Here is an 18,884-nt window from a genome sequence, read left to right as displayed (position 1 = left end):
ACTAAGGTTATTTCTAACTTTAGCCTCTGCCAAACCTCTGGGGACTGTGGACTCTGTACACCCTGTACCTATTTTGGAACAGTATATACAGAGCCACTTTCTCACAATAGTACATTTGATCTAAAACCTAGAGAGATGCTGAATAAATGTCTGAATCTTCGGACACTGCGCAGCTTCTAAATCAATTAGCACCCAAAGTTTAATATGTGTACCTTACCTAATGATTAAGCGGACCCTCTTTTACGCATATAAAAAACACGTTGGTTGAAATGAAACAGTTAATGAAAAACATCTCGAGCAAAGAGTATAGATATTCTATGAAAAATATCTACACCTTTTTTCTTACTGAATAAATACATTGATGTATAATCAATCATTTTTTGACACAATTGATCTAGCCTCCGTAAAGATTATCCTAAATTACCAACAACAACTGTTGTTCAAGTTGACAAGACTGGGTATTGCGTAAAGTTTTGAATAAGCAACAATCACACCTCGGATACACCGCATTGGTTACAATACTGCCACTACTCAAAGATAACGTCCAATTGGCAATATGAGCAGTCCCACAATCGTGACACTTTTGTCTCTTACAGGGAGACAAAGTTGGAACATATGCACTGATCAGAGAGATATGCAAGCATACTTTCTATGTTTTCTATCACTCAGGTCAAAAGCCAGACATCAGGTGGACTACTTTATCTTCTGTTGGTTCTGCAGATAAGTACCCATTGGGCTCTGGGATTCCATATGCTAATTAGCAGATTTTACTATACAGCCTCCTTTGGCACCTCCCTTCATCCCTCTCTATTGGTCATGTCATCAGTACATGATTCTGTATGCAAACACATATACTCCTAAGCCCCATCTGGCTCCTCCCAAAACGAGTTATTGTACCTAAATGCAAGCAGAGCAACCAAAGGAGTACTATTCTAGAATATTACAAGAGTTCACTTTGGCACCTCTTTGTTCACCCAGATACAAGATGCCTTTCTTGTAAAAGGATACATATCAGTCTGCCGACAAAGGAGTGTACAATCTCAGCTATTCACTCAATAGCCGACAAAATAGCACATTAGCTCTGCTACTTAGAGAGATGCTGAATGAATGTCTGAAGCTTTGGACACTGTGCAGCTTCTAAGACAATTAGATCACAAAGTTTAATACGTGTACTTTACCTATTGATTAAGAGGACCCTTTTCCACAGATATGAGAAACACTTTAGTTGAAATAAAACAGTTGTTAAAAAAACATATTGACCAATGAGTATTGACATTCTATGAAAAATATCTACACCTCTTTGCTTACTAAATAACTATAATGATGTATAATCAATCTTCTTTTGACACAATTGATCCAGCCTCCATAGAGACTATCAAAAATTGCCAATATCAACTATTTTTCAAGTTGACACTGCGGGGTATTGGGGAAAGTTTTCAATAAGCAATAATCACGCCTCGGATAGACCTCATTGGCTACGATACTGCCACTGCACAAAGATAACATCAGCTAGGCGATATGAGCAGTCCCACAACGGTGACACTTTCGTCTGTTACAGGGAGACAAATTTGAAACGTGCACCGATCAGAGAGATATGCAAGCATACTTTCTATGTTTTCTATCACTCGAGTCAAAAGCCAGACATCATATGTACTACTCCATCTTCTGTTGCTTCTGCAGGTAAGTGCCCGTTGGGCTCTGGGATTCCGTATGCTAATTAGCAGATTTCACTATACAGCCTCCTTTGGCACCTCCCTTCATCCCTCTCTATGTGGGATGTCATCAGTACATGATTATGTATGCAACCACATATCCTCCTAAGCCCAAGCAGGCTCCTCCCAAAACTAGTTCTTGTACCTAAATGCAAGAAAGCAACCAAAGGTGTACTATTCTATAATATTACAAGAGTTAACTTTGGCGCCTCTTGTTCACCCGGATACGAGATGCCTTTCTTGTAAATGGATACATATCAGTCTGCCGACAAAGGAGTGTACAATCTCAGCTATTCACTCAATAGCCGACAAAATAGTTGTGTGAAAGTGCCATCTTTCTTGAATGGTATGCCCCCACTTTTTGCTGAATTGCTGAATGTACTTTGACTGAGTGTGCCCTGGACTCCTGCCAATCAGGAGCCCAGGGCCTATGTTCCTTCCCAAAACAAAAATCTCAAAACCAAATTGGCAAGCCCTGGCCACATGTCAGCCCCTGGTAAGTGGTACCCTAGGTACCCAGGGCCTTGTGACCAGGGAAGGTCTCTAAGGGCTGCAGCACTCATTGTGCCACCCTTAGAGGCCCTGTACCCTAACACACACACACTGCCCTGGCAGGCTGAGTGTCTGGGTACAAGACAAAACAGAGAATCGACATGGCACACATCCCTGTGTGCCATGCCCACAACCTTCACTGCCCTGGCATACATCAGCCACCCCTCTAGCTGGGTGCCCTATGCCAGTGGTGTGGGCACAGAGGCAGGAGCCCGGTGCCCCTACAGTACCCAGGTCCATTCCTGGGCCCTGTAAGTGCAGTGCTTCCATTTAAGAGTACATGGTGCTGGGAGCTTGTCAAACACGAACTCCACAGCACTATAATGGCAGCACAGAAGACTGAGAAGTTTGGTATCAAACTGCTCAGCACATTAAACCCACACTGATGCCAGTATGGGATTTAATGTACCAAGCACAACAGAGGGCATCTTAGAGAGGCCCCCTGAAACCTAACCTACAATCCACGTCTGTTCTGAGGCTGCCTAGGCTGCCACACAGCAGACATGTTGCTGGACCCCTGGGTAGGAGAGCCCCTGCTCTCCTGGGTCTGCAACAATGCACATCCTGGGCGAGATGCTAGATCTCCTCCCCCAGGATGGGCAGGGGGAAGCTTCAAAGGCATGCCGCCTCTGTGAGCTTCCCCAGGCCACTTGCAACCCCCACTCTGACGGGAAGCTTGGCCGGAAACCACAAATAAGGACAGGGAATGGGCCAGCCTGCCAACCCCACCCCTCAGGTGGGGAAGGCGAGGTGAAGCACATCTCCGGGCGCTCGCCATCTTGAAGATGGGAGGCCCTACCCAATCAGGACTAGGCTGCTGCCCCCCTCCCACAGGAGAGTGGCTGAATAGGGGGTGTACTCACCCCAGGACAGGGACCCATTGGTCCCTGCCCTTCGCCTACCTGTAACGCCCCTAAATTTAGTATTTAGGGGCACCCTGAACCTTCCTTCCCCAGATTCCAGATTCCGAAATACAAAGAAGAGGAAGAAGAAAGAAGACCTGCCCTGCAGCTGCTAAGAAGAGGAAGACACCAACTGCTTTGGCCCCAGCCCTACAGGCCTGGCGACACTCGAACCTGCTCCTGCTCCAACCCGGCATCTATTGTGGCCAGCAACCTCACAAACCCCGGAGGACCTGGCTACCTTTTGGCTCTAAGCCCCTGGGACTCCCATGAGTAGAGGCTCTACTCAAAATCTACTTCTAATCCCTGGCATCAGCCCGGAACCGCGAACCCTACACACTCTGCACCCGCCAAGCCTGGCCTGTGCCGGAGTGACCAAAGACCACGAGGACGACCCCACGACGACTGTGAACCCGAGTCCGGCACCCAAGGACTTACCTCGACGCTCCTGACGACACCTGCAGCCTCAGAACCAGGTACCCCCCCAACGCGATCAACAGAGGGTAAGATTTCCCGACACCAAAAGGCACCCCTTCACCCGGCGCCCTGCGGCTCCCTGTGCCCAACTCCTGGGTACCTACCTATCCTCCAACTACCCAACTTACCTCTCGAAGTGGTGGTGGCACCTAAAGAATCTTCGTCCCCGCGCTTGCAATCTTTTTCTAAACCGGAGCTCTCCCATTGAAATCAATTGAGCGCCCGAGAGCTCAAAAGCACCCTGCACCCAGCCGCCCGAGTGGCCCTGGCAGTGTAACCTCTACACCTATCTACTTACCCATTTGCCCTGAGCAAGTGACCAGGAGCCCAGCTCCCACAGCCGCGTAGCCTGCTAGTCAGCAGCCACCAACCAAGGCCCCCCTACCTCTCATAGGATAATATTGGGCCTAACTCTCTCTGCACCCGGCTGCCCCTGTGCCGCTGAGGGTGAAAAAACTCTACCTACCTGACCCTGGGAGACCCCTGAGTCTATGCCCAGAACCTTAACTCTGCCAGTCGAGTACTTACCTTTAAACCGATAACTCAATTTTCTCCATGGGGTAACATTGACTGGTTTCTTCTGAAAATTTCTTCAAAGTGTGGAGTTTTCAAAACTTAAAAATTCACCAAAAATCAGCCGAGTAACGAAAACAAAAATACTCACCTGCTATTAGGTGAGCTCCCAGTGCTGGATCTTGGTGCCCAGCACTGACTCTGAAAAATACTTACAACTGTACTTACCAGTAACCCAATTTTCTTCCATAGGGAATCATTGACTGTTTTTCTGTGAAATTTCTTCAGTGTCAATTTCTGCAAACTTTAAATATTCTTTAAAAATCGTATTACTTCTGAAAACGTAATTACTTACCTGTTTTGGATAAAGGTCCCAGTACTGAGTCTAGGCACCCAGTACTGGATTACAAAAGTAACGAGAACATACTATACCTGCAGCTTGAATTTTCTTCCATAGGGAATCATTGACTGTTTTCTATGAAATTTCTTCTGTCAACTTTTAAAATAGCAAAATATTACTTAAAAATCCTAGTAGTAACTAAGTCGACTTTTATCACTTGTTTCTAAGTACTGTCCCAGGACTGAATCTAGGATCCAGTCCTGGACTCTCTAAAGTAATCCTGAAAGTAATCTATTGCAAATAACTTGAAATTTCCATTGAACTCAATGCATTATTGTGTTTAAAACTGTGTTGCCTATTGCAACAACTTATAACTTTCTACAAAAGCCAATTGCATATTGCAAAAGTATTTAAATAAAGCATCTCATTCTGAGAAAGTATATTTTAATTCCTATTGTTGGTTCTAAAACAAAACAGACATATATTTTTTATACAAACCATGCCTAGAGTTCAGTTATTGAGTGTGTGAAATCATTTCGCTGACTGAGTGTGTACAACAAATGCTTTACACTGTCCTCTGATACTGCCTTACTGCCCGACCAAGCTACCACTTTAGAGACTAAGGTTATTTCTAACTTTAGCCTCTGCCAAACCTCTGGGGACTGTGGACTCTGTACACCCTGTACCTATTTTGGAACAGTATATACAGAGCCACTTTCTCACAATAGTACATTTGATCTAAAACCTAGAGAGATGCTGAATAAATGTCTGAATCTTCGGACACTGCGCAGCTTCTAAATCAATTAGCACCCAAAGTTTAATATGTGTACCTTACCTAATGATTAAGCGGACCCTCTTTTACGCATATAAAAAACACGTTGGTTGAAATGAAACAGTTAATGAAAAACATATCGAGCAAAGAGTATAGATATTCTATGAAAAATATCTACACCTTTTTTCTTACAGAATAAATACATTGATGTATAATCAATCATTTTTTGACACAATTGATCTAGCCTCCGTAAAGATTATCCTAAATTACCAACAACAACTGTTGTTCAAGTTGACAAGACTGGGTATTGCGTAAAGTTTTGAATAAGCAACAATCACACCTCGGATACACCGCATTGGTTACAATACTGCCACTATTCAAAGATAACGTCCAATTGGCAATATGAGCAGTCCCACAATCGTGACACTTTTGTCTCTTACAGGGAGACAAAGTTGGAACATATGCACTGATCAGAGAGATATGCAAGCATACTTTCTATGTTTTCTATCACTCAGGTCAAAAGCCAGACATCAGGTGGACTACTTTATCTTCTGTTGGTTCTGCAGATAAGTACCCATTGGGCTCTGGGATTCCATATGCTAATTAGCAGATTTTACTATACAGCCTCCTTTGGCACCTCCCTTCATCCCTCTCTATGTGTGATGTCATCAGTACATGATTCTGTATGCAAACACATATACTCCTAAGCCCCATCTGGCTCCTCCCAAAACGAGTTATTGTACCTAAATGCAAGCAGAGCAACCAAAGGAGTACTATTCTAGAATATTACAAGAGTTCACTTTGGCACCTCTTTGTTCACCCAGATACAAGATGCCTTTCTTGTAAAAGGATACATATCAGTCTGCCGACAAAGGAGTGTACAATCTCAGCTATTCACTCAATAGCCGACAAAATAGCACATTAGCTCTGCTACTTAGAGAGATGCTGAATGAATGTCTGAAGCTTTGGACACTGTGCAGCTTCCAAGACAATTAGATCACAAAGTTTAATACGTGTACCTTACCTATTGATTAAGAGGACCCTTTTCCACAGATATGAGAAACACTTTAGTTGAAATAAAACAGTTGTTAAAAAAACATATTGACCAATGAGTATTGACATTCTATGAAAAATATCTACACCTCTTTGCTTACTAAATAACTATAATGATGTATAATCAATTTTCTTTTGACACAATTGATCCAGCCTCCATAGAGACTATCAAAAATTGCCAATATCAACTATTTTTCAAGTTGACACTGCGGGGTATTGGGTAAAGTTTTCAATAAGCAATAATCACGCCTCGGATAGACCTCATTGGCTACGATACTGCCACTGCACAAAGATAACATCAGCTAGGCGATATGAGCAGTCCCACAACGGTGACACCTTCGTCTGTTACAGGGAGACAAATTTGAAACGTGCACCGATCAGAGAGATATGCAAGCATACTTTCTATGTTTTCTATCACTCGAGTCAAAAGCCAGACATCATATGTACTACTCTATCTTCTGTTGCTTCTGCAGGTAAGTGCCCGTTGGGCTCTGGGATTCCGTATGCTAATTAGCAGATTTCACTATACAGCCTCCTTTGGCACCTCCCTTCATCCCTCTCTATGTGGGATGTCATCAGTACATGATTATGTATGCAACCACATATCCTCCTAAGCCCAAGCAGGCTCCTCCCAAAACTAGTTCTTGTACCTAAATGCAAGAAAGCAACCAAAGGTGTACTATTCTAGAATATTACAAGAGTTAACTTTGGCGCCTCTTGTTCACCCGGATACGAGATGCCTTTCTTGTAAATGGATACATATCAGTCTGCCGACAAAGGAGTGTACAATCTCAGCTATTCACTCAATAGCCGACAAAATAGTTGTGTGAAAGTGCCATCTTTCTTGAATGGTATGCCCCTACTTTTTGCTGAATTGCTGAATGTACTTTGACTGAGTGTGCCCTGGACTCCTGCCAATCAGGAGCCCAGGGCCTATGTTCCTTCCCAAAACAAAAATCTCAAAACCAAATTGGCAAGCCCTGGCCACATGTCAGCCCCTGGTAAGTGGTACCCTAGGTACCCAGGGCCTTGTGACCAGGGAAGGTCTCTAAGGGCTGCAGCACTCATTGTGCCACCCTTAGAGGCCCTGTACCCTAACACACACACACTGCCCTGGCAGGCTGAGTGTCTGGGTACAAGACAAAACAGAGAATCGACATGGCACACATCCCTGTGTGCCATGCCCACAACCTTCACTGCCCTGGCATACATCAGCCACCCCTCTAGCTGGGTGCCCTATGCTAGTGGTGTGGGCACAGAGGCAGGAGCCCGGTGCCCCTACAGTACCCAGGTCCATTCCTAGGCCCTGTAAGTGCAGTGCTTCCATTTAAGAGTACATGGTGCTGGGAGCTTGTCAAACACGAACTCCACAGCACTATAATGGCAGCACAGAAGACTGAGAAGTTTGGTATCAAACTGCTCAGCACATTAAACCCACACTGATGCCAGTATGGGATTTAATGTACCAAGCACAACAGAGGGCATCTTAGAGAGGCCCCCTGAAACCTAACCTACAATCCACGTCTGTTCTGAGGCTGCCTAGGCTGCCACACAGCAGACATGTTGCTGGACCCCTGGGTAGGAGAGCCCCTGCTCTACTGGGTCTGCAACAATGCACATCCTGGGTGAGATGCTAGATCTCCTCCCCCAGGATGGGCAGGGGGAAGCTTCAAAGGCATGCCGCCTCTGTGAGCTTCCCCAGGCCACTTGCAACCCCCACTCTGGCGGGAAGCTTGGCCGGAAACCCCAAATAAGGACAGGGGATGGGCCAGCCTGCCAACCCCACCCCTCAGGTGGGGAAGGCGAGGTGAAGCACATCTCCGGGCGCTCGCCATCTTGAAGATGGGAGGCCCTACCCAATCAGGACTAGGCTGCTGCCCCCCTCCCACAGGAGAGTGGCTGAATAGGGGGTGTACTCACCCCAGGACAGGGACCCATTGGTCCCTGCCCTTCGCCTACCTGTAACGCCCCTAAATTTAGTATTTAGGGGCACCCTGAACCTTCCTTCCCCAGATTCCAGATTCCGAAATACAAAGAAGAGGAAGAAGAAAGAAGACCTGCCCTGCAGCTGCTAAGAAGAGGAAGACACCAACTGCTTTGGCCCCAGCCCTACAGGCCTGGCGACACTCGAACCTGCTCCTGCTCCAACCCGGCATCTATTGTGGCCAGCAACCTCACAAACCCCGGAGGACCTGGCTACCTTTTGGCTCTAAGCCCCTGGGACTCCCATGAGTAGAGGCTCTACTCAAAATCTACTTCTAATCCCTGGCATCAGCCCGGAACCGCGAACCCTACACACTCTGCACCCGCCAAGCCTGGCCTGTGCCGGAGTGACCAAAGACCACGAGGACGACCCCACGACGACTGTGAACCCGAGTCCGGCACCCAAGGACTTACCTCGACGCTCCTGACGACACCTGCAGCCTCAGAACCAGGTACCCCCCCAACGCGATCAACAGAGGGTAAGATTTCCCGACACCAAAAGGCACCCCTTCACCCGGCGCCCTGCGGCTCCCTGTGCCCAACTCCTGGGTACCTACCTATCCTCCAACTACCCAACTTACCTCTCGAAGTGGTGGTGGCACCTAAAGAATCTTCGTCCCCGAGCTTGCAATCTTTTTCTAAACCGGAGCTCTCCCATTGAAATCAATTGAGCGCCCGAGAGCTCAAAAGCACCCTGCACCCAGCCGCCCGAGTGGCCCTGGCAGTGTAACCTCTACACCTATCTACTTCCCCATTTGCCCTGAGCAAGTGACCAGGAGCCCAGCTCCCACAGCCACGTAGCCTGCTAGTCAGCAGCCACCAACCAAGGCCCCCCTACCTCTCATAGGATAATATTGGGCCTAACTCTCTCTGCACCCGGCTGCCCCTGTGCCGCTGAGGGTGAAAAAACTCTACCTACCTGACCCTGGGAGACCCCTGAGTCTATGCCCAGAACCTTAACTCTGCCAGTCGAGTACTTACCTTTAAACCGATAACTCAATTTTCTCCATGGGGTAACATTGACTGGCTTCTTCTGAAAATTTCTTCAAAGTGTGGAGTTTTCAAAACTTAAAAATTCATCAAAAATCAGCCGAGTAACGAAAACAAAAATACTCACCTGCTATTAGGTGAGCTCCCAGTGCTGGATCTTGGTGCCCAGCACTGACTCTGAAAAATACTTACAACTGTACTTACCAGTAACCCAATTTTCTTCCATAGGGAATCATTGACTGTTTTTCTGTGAAATTTCTTCAGTGTCAATTTCTGCAAACTTTAAATATTCTTTAAAAATAGTATAACTTCTGAAAATGTAATTACTTACCTGTTTTGGATAAAGGTCCCAGTACTGAGTCTAGGCACCCAGTACTGGATTACAAAAGTAACGAGAACATACTATACCTGCAGCTTGAATTTTCTTCCATAGTGAATCATTGACTGTTTTCTATGAAATTTCTCCTGTCAACTTTTAAAATAGCAAAATATTACTTAAATATCCTAGTAGTAACTAAGTCGACTTTTATCACTTGTTTCTAAGTACTGTCCCAGGACTGAATCTAGGATCCAGTCCTGGAATCTCTAAAGTAATCCTGAAAGTAATCTATTGCAAATAACTTGAAATTTCCATTGAACTCAATGCATTATTGTGTTTAAAACTGTGTTGCCTATTGCAACAACTTATAACTTTCTACAAAAGCCAATTGCATATTGCAAAAGTATTTAAATAAAGCATCTCATTCTGAGAAAGTATATTTTAATTCCTATTGTTGGTTCTAAAACAAAACAGACATATATTTTTTATACAAACCATTGGCCTAGAGTTCAGTTATTGAGTGTGTGAAATCATTTCGCTGACTGAGTGTGTACAACAAATGCTTTACACTGTCCTCTGATACTGCCTTACTGCTCGACCAAGCTACCACTTTAGAGACTAAGGTTATTTCTAACTTTAGCCTCTGCCAAACCTCTGGGGACTGTGGACTCTGTACACCCTGTACCTATTTTGGAACAGTATATACAGAGCCACTTTCTCACAATAGTACATTTGATCTAAAACCTAGAGAGATGCTGAATAAATGTCTGAATCTTCGGACACTGCGCAGCTTCTAAATCAATTAGCACCCAAAGTTTAATATGTGTACCTTACCTAATGATTAAGCGGACCCTCTTTTACGCATATAAAAAACACGTTGGTTGAAATGAAACAGTTAATGAAAATCATATCGAGCAAAGAGTATAGATATTCTATGAAAAATATCTACACCTTTTTTCTTACTGAATAAATACATTGATGTATAATCAATCATTTTTTGACACAATTGATCTAGCCTCCGTAAAGATTATCCTAAATTACCAACAACAACTGTTGTTCAAGTTGACAAGACTGGGTATTGCGTAAAGTTTTGAATAAGCAACAATCACACCTCGGATACACTGCATTGGTTACAATACTGCCGCTATTCAAAGATAACGTCCAATTGGCAATATGAGCAGTCCCACAATCGTGACACTTTTGTCTCTTACAGGGAGACAAAGTTGGAACATATGCACTGATCAGAGAGATATGCAAGCATACTTTCTATGTTTTCTATCACTCAGGTCAAAAGCCAGACATCAGGTGGACTACTTTATCTTCTGTTGGTTCTGCAGATAAGTACCCATTGGGCTCTGGGATTCCATATGCTAATTAGCAGATTTTACTATACAGCCTACTTTGGCACCTCCCTTCATCCCTCTCTATGTGTGATGTCATCAGTACATGATTCTGTATGCAAACACATATACTCCTAAGCCCCATCTGGCTCCTCCCAAAACGAGTTATTGTACCTAAATGCAAGCAGAGCAACCAAAGGAGTACTATTCTAGAATATTACAAGAGTTCACTTTGGCACCTCTTTGTTCACCCAGATACAAGATGCCTTTCTTGTAAAAGGATACATATCAGTCTGCCGACAAAGGAGTGTACAATCTCAGCTATTCACTCAATAGCCGACAAAATAGCACATTAGCTCTGCTACTTAGAGAGATGCTGAATGAATGTCTGAAGCTTTGGACACTGTGCAGCTTCCAAGACAATTAGATCACAAAGTTTAATACGTGTACCTTATCTATTGATTAAGAGGACCCTTTTCCACAGATACGAGAAACACTTTAGTTGAAATAAAACAGTTGTTAAAAAAACATATTGACCAATGAGTATTGACATTCTATGAAAAATATCTACACCTCTTTGCTTACTAAATAACTATAATGATGTATAATCAATCTTCTTTTGACACAATTGATCCAGCCTCCATAGAGACTATCAAAAATTGCCAATATCAACTATTTTTCAAGTTGACATGGCGGGGTATTGGGTAAAGTTTTCAATAAGCAATAATCACGCCTCGGATGGACCTCATTGACTACAATACTGCCACTGCACAAAGATAACATCAGCTAGGCGATATGAGCAGTCCCACAACGGTGACACTTTTGTCTGTTACAGGGAGACAAATTTGAAACGTGCTCCGAACAGAGAGATATGCAAGCATACTTTCTATGTTTTCTATCACTCGAGTCAAAAGCCAGACATCATATGTACTACTCTATCTTCTGTTGCTTCTGCAGGTAAGTGCCCGTTGGGCTCTGGGATTCCGTATGCTAATTAGCAGATTTCACTATACAGCCTCCTTTGGCACCTCCCTTCAACCCTCTCTATGTGGGATGTCATCAGTACATGATTATGTATGCAACCACATATCCTCCTAAGCCCAAGCAGGCTCCTCCCAAAACTAGTTCTTGAACCTAAATGCAAGAAAGCAACCAAAGGTGTACTATTCTAGAATATTACAAGAGTTAACTTTGGCGCCTCTTGTTCACCCGGATACGAGATGCCTTTCTCTTGTAAATGGATACATATCAGTCTGCCGACAAAGGAGTGTACAATCTCAGCTGTTCACTCAATAGCCGACAAAATAGTTGTGTGAAAGTGCCATCTTTCTTGAATGGTATGCCCCCACTTTTTGCTGAATTGCTGAATGTACTTTGACTGAGTGTGCCCTGGACTCCTGCCAATCAGGAGCCCAGGGCCTATGTTCCTTCCCAAAACAAAAATCTCAAAACCAAATTGGCAAGCCCTGGCCACATGTCAGCCCCTGGTAAGTGGTACCCTAGGTACCCAGGGCCTTGTGACCAGGGAAGGTCTCTAAGGGCTGCAGCACTCATTGTGCCACCCTTAGAGGCCCTGTACCCTAACACACACACACTGCCCTGGCAGGCTGAGTGTCTGGGTACAAGACAAAACAGAGAATCGACATGGCACACATCCCTGTGTGCCATGCCCACAACCTTCACTGCCCTGGCATACATCAGCCACCCCTCTAGCTGGGTGCCCTATGCCAGTGGGGTGGGCACAGAGGCAGGAGCCCGGTGCCCCTACAGTACCCAGGGCCATTCCTGGGCCCTGTAAGTGCAGTGCTTCCATTTAAGAGTACATGGTGCTGGGAGCTTGTCAAACACGAACTCCACAGCACTATAATGGCAGCACAGAAGACTGAGAAGTTTGGTATCAAACTCCTCAGCACATTAAACCCACACTGATGCCAGACTGGGATTTAATGTACCAAGCACAACAGAGGGCATCTTAGAGAGGCCCCCTGAAACCTAACCTACAATCCACGTCTGTTCTGAGGCTGCCTAGGCTGCCACACAGCAGACATGTTGCTGGACCCCTGGGAAGGAGAGCCCCTGCTCTCCTGGGTCTGCAACAATGCCCATCCTGGGCGAGATGCTAGATCTCCTCCCCCAGGATGGGCAGGGGGAAGCTTCAAAGGCATGCCGCCTCTGTGAGCTTCCCCAGGCCACTTGCAACCCCCACTCTGGCGGGAAGCTTGGCCGGAAACCCCAAATAAGGACAGGGGATGGGCCAGCCTGCCAACCCCACCCCTCAGGTGGGGAAGGCGAGGTGAAGCACATCTCCGGGCGCTCGCCATCTTGAAGATGGGAGGCCCTACCCAATCAGGACTAGGCTGCTGCCCCCCTCCCACAGGAGAGTGGCTGAATAGGGGGTGTACTCACCCCAGGACAGGGACCCATTGGTCCCTGCCCTTCGCCTACCTGTAACGCCCCTAAATTTAGTATTTAGGGGCACCCTGAACCTTCCTTCCCCAGATTCCAGATTCTGAAATACAAAGAAGAGGAAGAAGAAAGAAGACCTGCCCTGCAGCTGCTAAGAAGAGGAAGACACCAACTGCTTTGGCCCCAGCCCTACAGGCCTGGCGACACTCGAACCTGCTCCTGCTCCAACCCGGCATCTATTGTGGCCAGCAACCTCACAAACCCCGGAGGACCTGGCTACCTTTTGGCTCTAAGCCCCTGGGACTCCCATGAGTAGAGGCTCTACTCAAAATCTACTTCTAATCCCTGGCATCAGCCCGGAACCGCGAACCCTACACACTCTGCACCCGCCAAGCCTGGCCTGTGCCGGAGTGACCAAAGACCACGAGGACGACCCCACGACGACTGTGAACCCGAGTCCGGCACCCAAGGACTTCCCTCGACGCTCCTGACGACACCTGCAGCCTCAGAACCAGGTACCCCCCCAACGCGATCAACAGAGGGTAAGATTTCCCGACACCAAAAGGCACCCCTTCACCCGGCGCCCTGCGGCTCCGTGTGCCCAACTCCTGGGTACCTACCTATCCTCCAACTACCCAACTTACCTCTCGAAGTGGTGGTGGCACCTAAAGAATCTTCGTCCCCGAGCTTGCAATCTTTTTCTAAACCGGATCTCTCCCATTGAAATCAATTGAGCGCCCGAGAGCTCAAAAGCACCCTGCACCCAGCCGCCCGAGTGGCCCTGGCAGTGTAACCTCTACACTTATCTACTTCCCCATTTGCCCTGAGCAAGTGACCAGGAGCCCAGCTCCCACAGCCGCGTAGCCTGCTAGTCAGCAGCCACCAACCAAGGCCCCCCTACCTCTCATAGGATAACATTGGGCCTAACTCTCTCTGCACCCGGCTGCCCCTGTGCCGCTGAGGGTGAAAAAACTCTACCTACCTGACCCTGGGAGACCCCTGAGTCTATGCCCAGAACCTTAACTCTGCCAGTCGAGTACTTACCTTTAAACCGATAACTCAATTTTCTCCATGGGGTAACATTGACTGGTTTCTTCTGAAAATTTCTTCAAAGTGTGGAGTTTTCAAAACTTAAAAATTCACCAAAAATCAACCGAGTAACGAAAACAAAAATACTCACCTGCTATTAGGTGAGCTCCCAGTGCTGGATCTTGGTGCCCAGCACTGACTCTGAAAAATACTTACAACTGTACTTACCAGTAACCCAATTTTCTTCCATAGGGAATCATTGACTGTTTTTCTGTGAAATTTCTTCAAAGTGTCAATTTCTGCAAACTTTAAATATTCTTTAAAAATCGTATAACTTCTGAAAACGTAATTACTTACCTGTTTTGGATAAAGGTCCCAGTACTGAGTCTAGGCACCCAGTACTGGATTACAAAAGTAACGAGGACATACTATACCTGCAGCTTGAATTTTCTTCCATAGGGAATCATTGACTGTTTTCTATGAAATTTCTTCTAAGTGTCAACTTTTAAAATGGCAAAATATTACTTAAAAATCCTAGTAGTAACTAAGTCGACTTTTATCACTTGTTTCTAAGTACTGTCCCAGGACTGAATCTAGGATCCAGTCCTGGAATCTCTAAAGTAATCCTGAAAGTAATCTATTGCAAATAACTTGAAATTTCCATTGAACTCAATGCATTATTGAGTTTAAAACTGTGTTGCCTATTGCAACAACTTATAACTTTCTACAAAAGCCAATTGCATATTGCAAAAGTATTTAAATAAAGCATCTCATTCTGAGAAAGTATATTTTAATTCCTATTGTTGGTTCTAAAACAAAACAGACATATATTTTTTATACAAACCATTGGCCTAGAGTTCAGTTATTGAGTGTGTGAAATCATTTCGCTGACTGAGTGTGTACAACAAATGCTTTACACTGTCCTCTGATACTGCCTTACTGCTCGACCAAGCTACCACTTTAGAGACTAAGGTTATTTCTAACTTTAGCCTCTGCCAAACCTCTGGGGACTGTGGACTCTGTACACCCTGTACCTATTTTGGAACAGTATATACAGAGCCACTTTCTCACAATAGTACATTTGATCTAAAACCTAGAGAGATGCTGAATAAATGTCTGAATCTTCGGACACTGCGCAGCTTCTAAATCAATTAGCACCCAAAGTTTAATATGTGTACCTTACCTAATGATTAAGCGGACCCTCTTTTACGCATATAAAAAACACGTTGGTTGAAATGAAACAGTTAATGAAAAACATATCGAGCAAAGAGTATAGATATTCTATGAAAAATATCTACACCTTTTTTCTTACTGAATAAATACATTGATGTATAATCAATCATTTTTTGACAGAATTGATCTGGCCTCCGTAAAGATTATCCTAAATTACCAACAACAACTGTTGTTCAAGTTGACAAGACTGGGTATTGCGTAAAGTTTTGAATAAGCAACAATCACACCTCAGATACACCGCATTGGTTACAATACTACCACTATTCAAAGATAACGTCCAATTGGCAATATGAGCAGTCCCACAATCGTGACACTTTTGTCTCTTACAGGGAGACAAAGTTGGAACATATGCACTGATCAGAGAGATATGCAAGCATACTTTCTATGTTTTCTATCACTCAGGTCAAAAGCCAGACATCAGGTGGACTACTTTATCTTCCGTTGGTTCTGCAGATAAGTACCCATTGGGCTCTGGGATTCCATATGCTAATTAGCAGATTTCACTATACAGCCTCCTTTGGCACCTCCCTTCATCCCTCTCTATGTGTGATGTCATCAGTACATGATTCTGTATGCAAACACATATACTCCTAAGCCCCATCTGGCTCCTCCCAAAACGAGTTATTGTACCTAAATGCAAGCAGAGCAACCAAAGGAGTACTATTCTAGAATATTACAAGAGTTCACTTTGGCACCTCTTTGTTCACCCAGATACAAGATGCCTTTCTTGTAAAAGGATACACATCAGTCTGCCGACAAAGGAGTGTACAATCTCAGCTATTCACTCAATAGCCGACAAAATAGCACATTAGCTCTGCTACTTAGAGAGATGCTGAATGAATGTCTGAAGCTTTGGACACTGTGCAGCTTCCAAGACAATTGGATCACAAAGTTTAATACGTGTACCTTACCTATTGATTAAGAGGACCCTTTTCCACAGATATGAGAAACACTTTAGTTGAAATAAAACAGTTGTTAAAAAAACATATTGACCAATGAGTATTGACATTCTATGAAAAATATCTACACCTCTTTGCTTACTAAATAACTATAATGATGTATAATCAATCTTCTTTTGACACAATTGATCCAACCTCCATAGAGACTATCAAAAATTGCCAATATCAACTATTTTTCAAGTTGACATGGCGGGGTATTGGGTAAAGTTTTCAATAAGCAATAATCACGCCTCAGATAGACCTCATTGGCTACGATACTGCCACTGCACAAAGATAACATCAGCTAGGCGATATGAGCAGTCCCACAACGGTGACACTTTTGTCTGTTACAGGGAGACAAATTTGAAACGTGCACCGATCAGAGAGATATGCAAGCATACTTTCTATGTTTTCTATCACTCGAGTCAAAAGCCAGACATGATATGTACTACTCTATCTTCTGTTGCTTCTGCAGGTAAGTGCCCGTTAGGCTCTGGGATTCCGTATGCTAATTAGCAGATTTCACTATACAGCCTCCTTTGGCACCTCCCTTCATCCCTCTCTATGTGGGATGTCATCAGTACATGATTATGTATGCAACCACATATCCTCCTAAGCCCAAGCAGGCTCCTCCCAAAACTAGTTCTTGTACCTAAATGCAAGAAAGCAACCAAAGGTGTACTATTCTAGAATATTACAAGAGTTAACTTTGGCGCCTCTTGTTCACCCGGATACGAGATGCCTTTCTTGTAAATGGATACATATCAGTCTGCGGACAAAGGAGTGTACAGTCTCAGCTATTCACTCAATAGCCGACAAAATAGTTGTGTGAAAGTGCCATCTTTCTTGAATGGTATTGTTGGAGGGAGGACCACCGGGGCGTCGGGGGGACTACTCCGGGGCACCTTCCTACCGCAAAGTTATAGCCGAGCGCCGCTGACAAGCCCCCTAGGGGAGGTCCTTCTCCTATGATCGTACTAGGTCCAGTAACACCACCACACAGGACTCCGTATTAGTTGCTTATCTTGGGTCTTTATCAATAGTAGCACATTCAATATTTACAGTGGGATTGAGTGATCCAGTAAGAGTCTCAATGTCCTTGGAGGGATATGGTAGCGGGACAGTCTTAGTACCAGCCAGGTACGGGAAGGCTCTGCGACAGACCTTGAATGCTGGTCTCAGAGCGGCTCGGACGTGGAGAGCCGCGACGGCGTCAGCAGGCTCGGGTGGTAGTTCCGCTTGGGTCGAGCCGCGACACAGTCAGCAGGGCTCCGGTGGTAGGTCCGCTTCGGTCGAGCCGCGACGAGGTCAGCTGGGCTCTGATGGTACGTTTCAACAAGGTCGGGCCGCGACAGCGTCAGCAGGGCCCCAAAGGTTCGTGAAGGTCTTTAAGCACGGTGGAGCCGCGACGTCGTCAGCAGGGCTCAGAGTGTGGTTTCAGGAAGAGTCTTTCTCCGTAGGGTCAGCCGCGATCCGATCAGCAGGGCTCTTTACTCCGGGATACAACTGTCGTCTTGTTGCCGGGTCGCCCCAGATATAGGTCTGGAGCCCTTTGATGTCCGGACCCTTGCGCCCAGGAGGGTGGAGAGGCCGGGTAGGGCGCGGCCAGACGCCCAGCAGGAGAGGTGCCAGGCCCCAGAGAGCTGTGGGGCGATCGCACCTAGGTGTGGAAGGACGGTTGGGGGTCCCATCGATACTGCCCTTCGCCGGGAGTGGGAAGGGCTCACGTGGTATCCTCCGGGCCAGGGGTTGGCGCCTCGATGTCGCGCCTCGCTGGGACCGAGGCCGGGTGGAGCGGGGTCACGTAGGTGGTCACGTAGAGTCACGTACAATCCAAAATGGGGGAGCCACGAGGTGCATGGGACCTCGTGCGGCTTAGCGAGGGGGAACAGGACCACGCCACGAGGCCGGCTCCAACACGCGTCCCCCCCAGCTGAAGGCAGGGAGAGTCACCCATCTCCTTGGGGGTTCTCCTCGCCGAGGCGGAAGAATCTGGACAGGCCGTCAGCATTGGCGTGGTCGTTGCCGGGCCGGTGTTCCACAGTGAAGTCCATCCCTTGCAGCGAGATGGACCATCGCAACAATTTGGGGTTCTCGCCCCGCATTTGCATGAGCCACCGCAAGGGGCGGTGGTCAGTCTGGACCCTGAAGTGGGTGCCGAAAAGGTAGGGCCGGAGCTTCTTGAGAGCCCATACCACAGCGAAGGCCTCCCGCTCGATGGTGCTCCACCTCTGTTCTCGTGGCAGTAGTCGGCGGCTGATAAAGGCCACAGGTCGGTCGAGGCCCTCGGTGCCCATCTGGGAGAGGACTGCCCCGACCCCGTAC

The 18,884-nt window shown here is 46.1% G+C and overlaps 8 non-coding genes across 8 annotated transcripts; all 8 read right to left on the bottom strand.

Annotated features, from left to right (window-relative positions):
- Positions 1-398: 398 nt before the first annotated feature.
- Positions 399-539, bottom strand: LOC146783619 (U4 spliceosomal RNA). Its single transcript, XR_014971177.1, has one exon. It is a non-coding gene; the product is annotated as a U4 spliceosomal RNA (small nuclear RNA).
- An 821-nt stretch (positions 540-1,360) lies between these two features.
- LOC146783618 (U4 spliceosomal RNA) lies at positions 1,361-1,501 on the bottom strand. Its single transcript, XR_014971135.1, has one exon. It is a non-coding gene; the product is annotated as a U4 spliceosomal RNA (small nuclear RNA).
- Positions 1,502-5,512: 4,011 nt separating this feature from the next.
- LOC146783617 (U4 spliceosomal RNA) lies at positions 5,513-5,653 on the bottom strand. Its single transcript, XR_014971195.1, has one exon. It is a non-coding gene; the product is annotated as a U4 spliceosomal RNA (small nuclear RNA).
- Positions 5,654-6,474: 821 nt separating this feature from the next.
- LOC146783616 (U4 spliceosomal RNA) lies at positions 6,475-6,615 on the bottom strand. Its single transcript, XR_014971130.1, has one exon. It is a non-coding gene; the product is annotated as a U4 spliceosomal RNA (small nuclear RNA).
- Positions 6,616-10,628: 4,013 nt separating this feature from the next.
- Positions 10,629-10,769, bottom strand: LOC146783615 (U4 spliceosomal RNA). The gene has a single exon (XR_014971259.1). It is a non-coding gene; the product is annotated as a U4 spliceosomal RNA (small nuclear RNA).
- An 821-nt stretch (positions 10,770-11,590) lies between these two features.
- LOC146783614 (U4 spliceosomal RNA) lies at positions 11,591-11,731 on the bottom strand. The gene has a single exon (XR_014971128.1). It is a non-coding gene; the product is annotated as a U4 spliceosomal RNA (small nuclear RNA).
- Positions 11,732-15,752: 4,021 nt separating this feature from the next.
- On the bottom strand, positions 15,753-15,893 carry LOC146783613 (U4 spliceosomal RNA). The gene has a single exon (XR_014971234.1). It is a non-coding gene; the product is annotated as a U4 spliceosomal RNA (small nuclear RNA).
- Positions 15,894-16,714: 821 nt separating this feature from the next.
- On the bottom strand, positions 16,715-16,855 carry LOC146783612 (U4 spliceosomal RNA). The gene has a single exon (XR_014971102.1). It is a non-coding gene; the product is annotated as a U4 spliceosomal RNA (small nuclear RNA).
- Between the last annotated feature and the right edge of the window lie 2,029 nt (positions 16,856-18,884).

Source organism: Triturus cristatus, chromosome 11, assembly GCF_964204655.1.
Source record: "Triturus cristatus chromosome 11, aTriCri1.1, whole genome shotgun sequence".
In the NCBI taxonomy this organism is placed as follows: domain Eukaryota; kingdom Metazoa; phylum Chordata; class Amphibia; order Caudata; family Salamandridae; genus Triturus; species Triturus cristatus.
The sequence above is the reverse complement of the archived record's forward strand: the minus strand, read 5'-3'. Positions and strand labels throughout refer to the sequence as shown.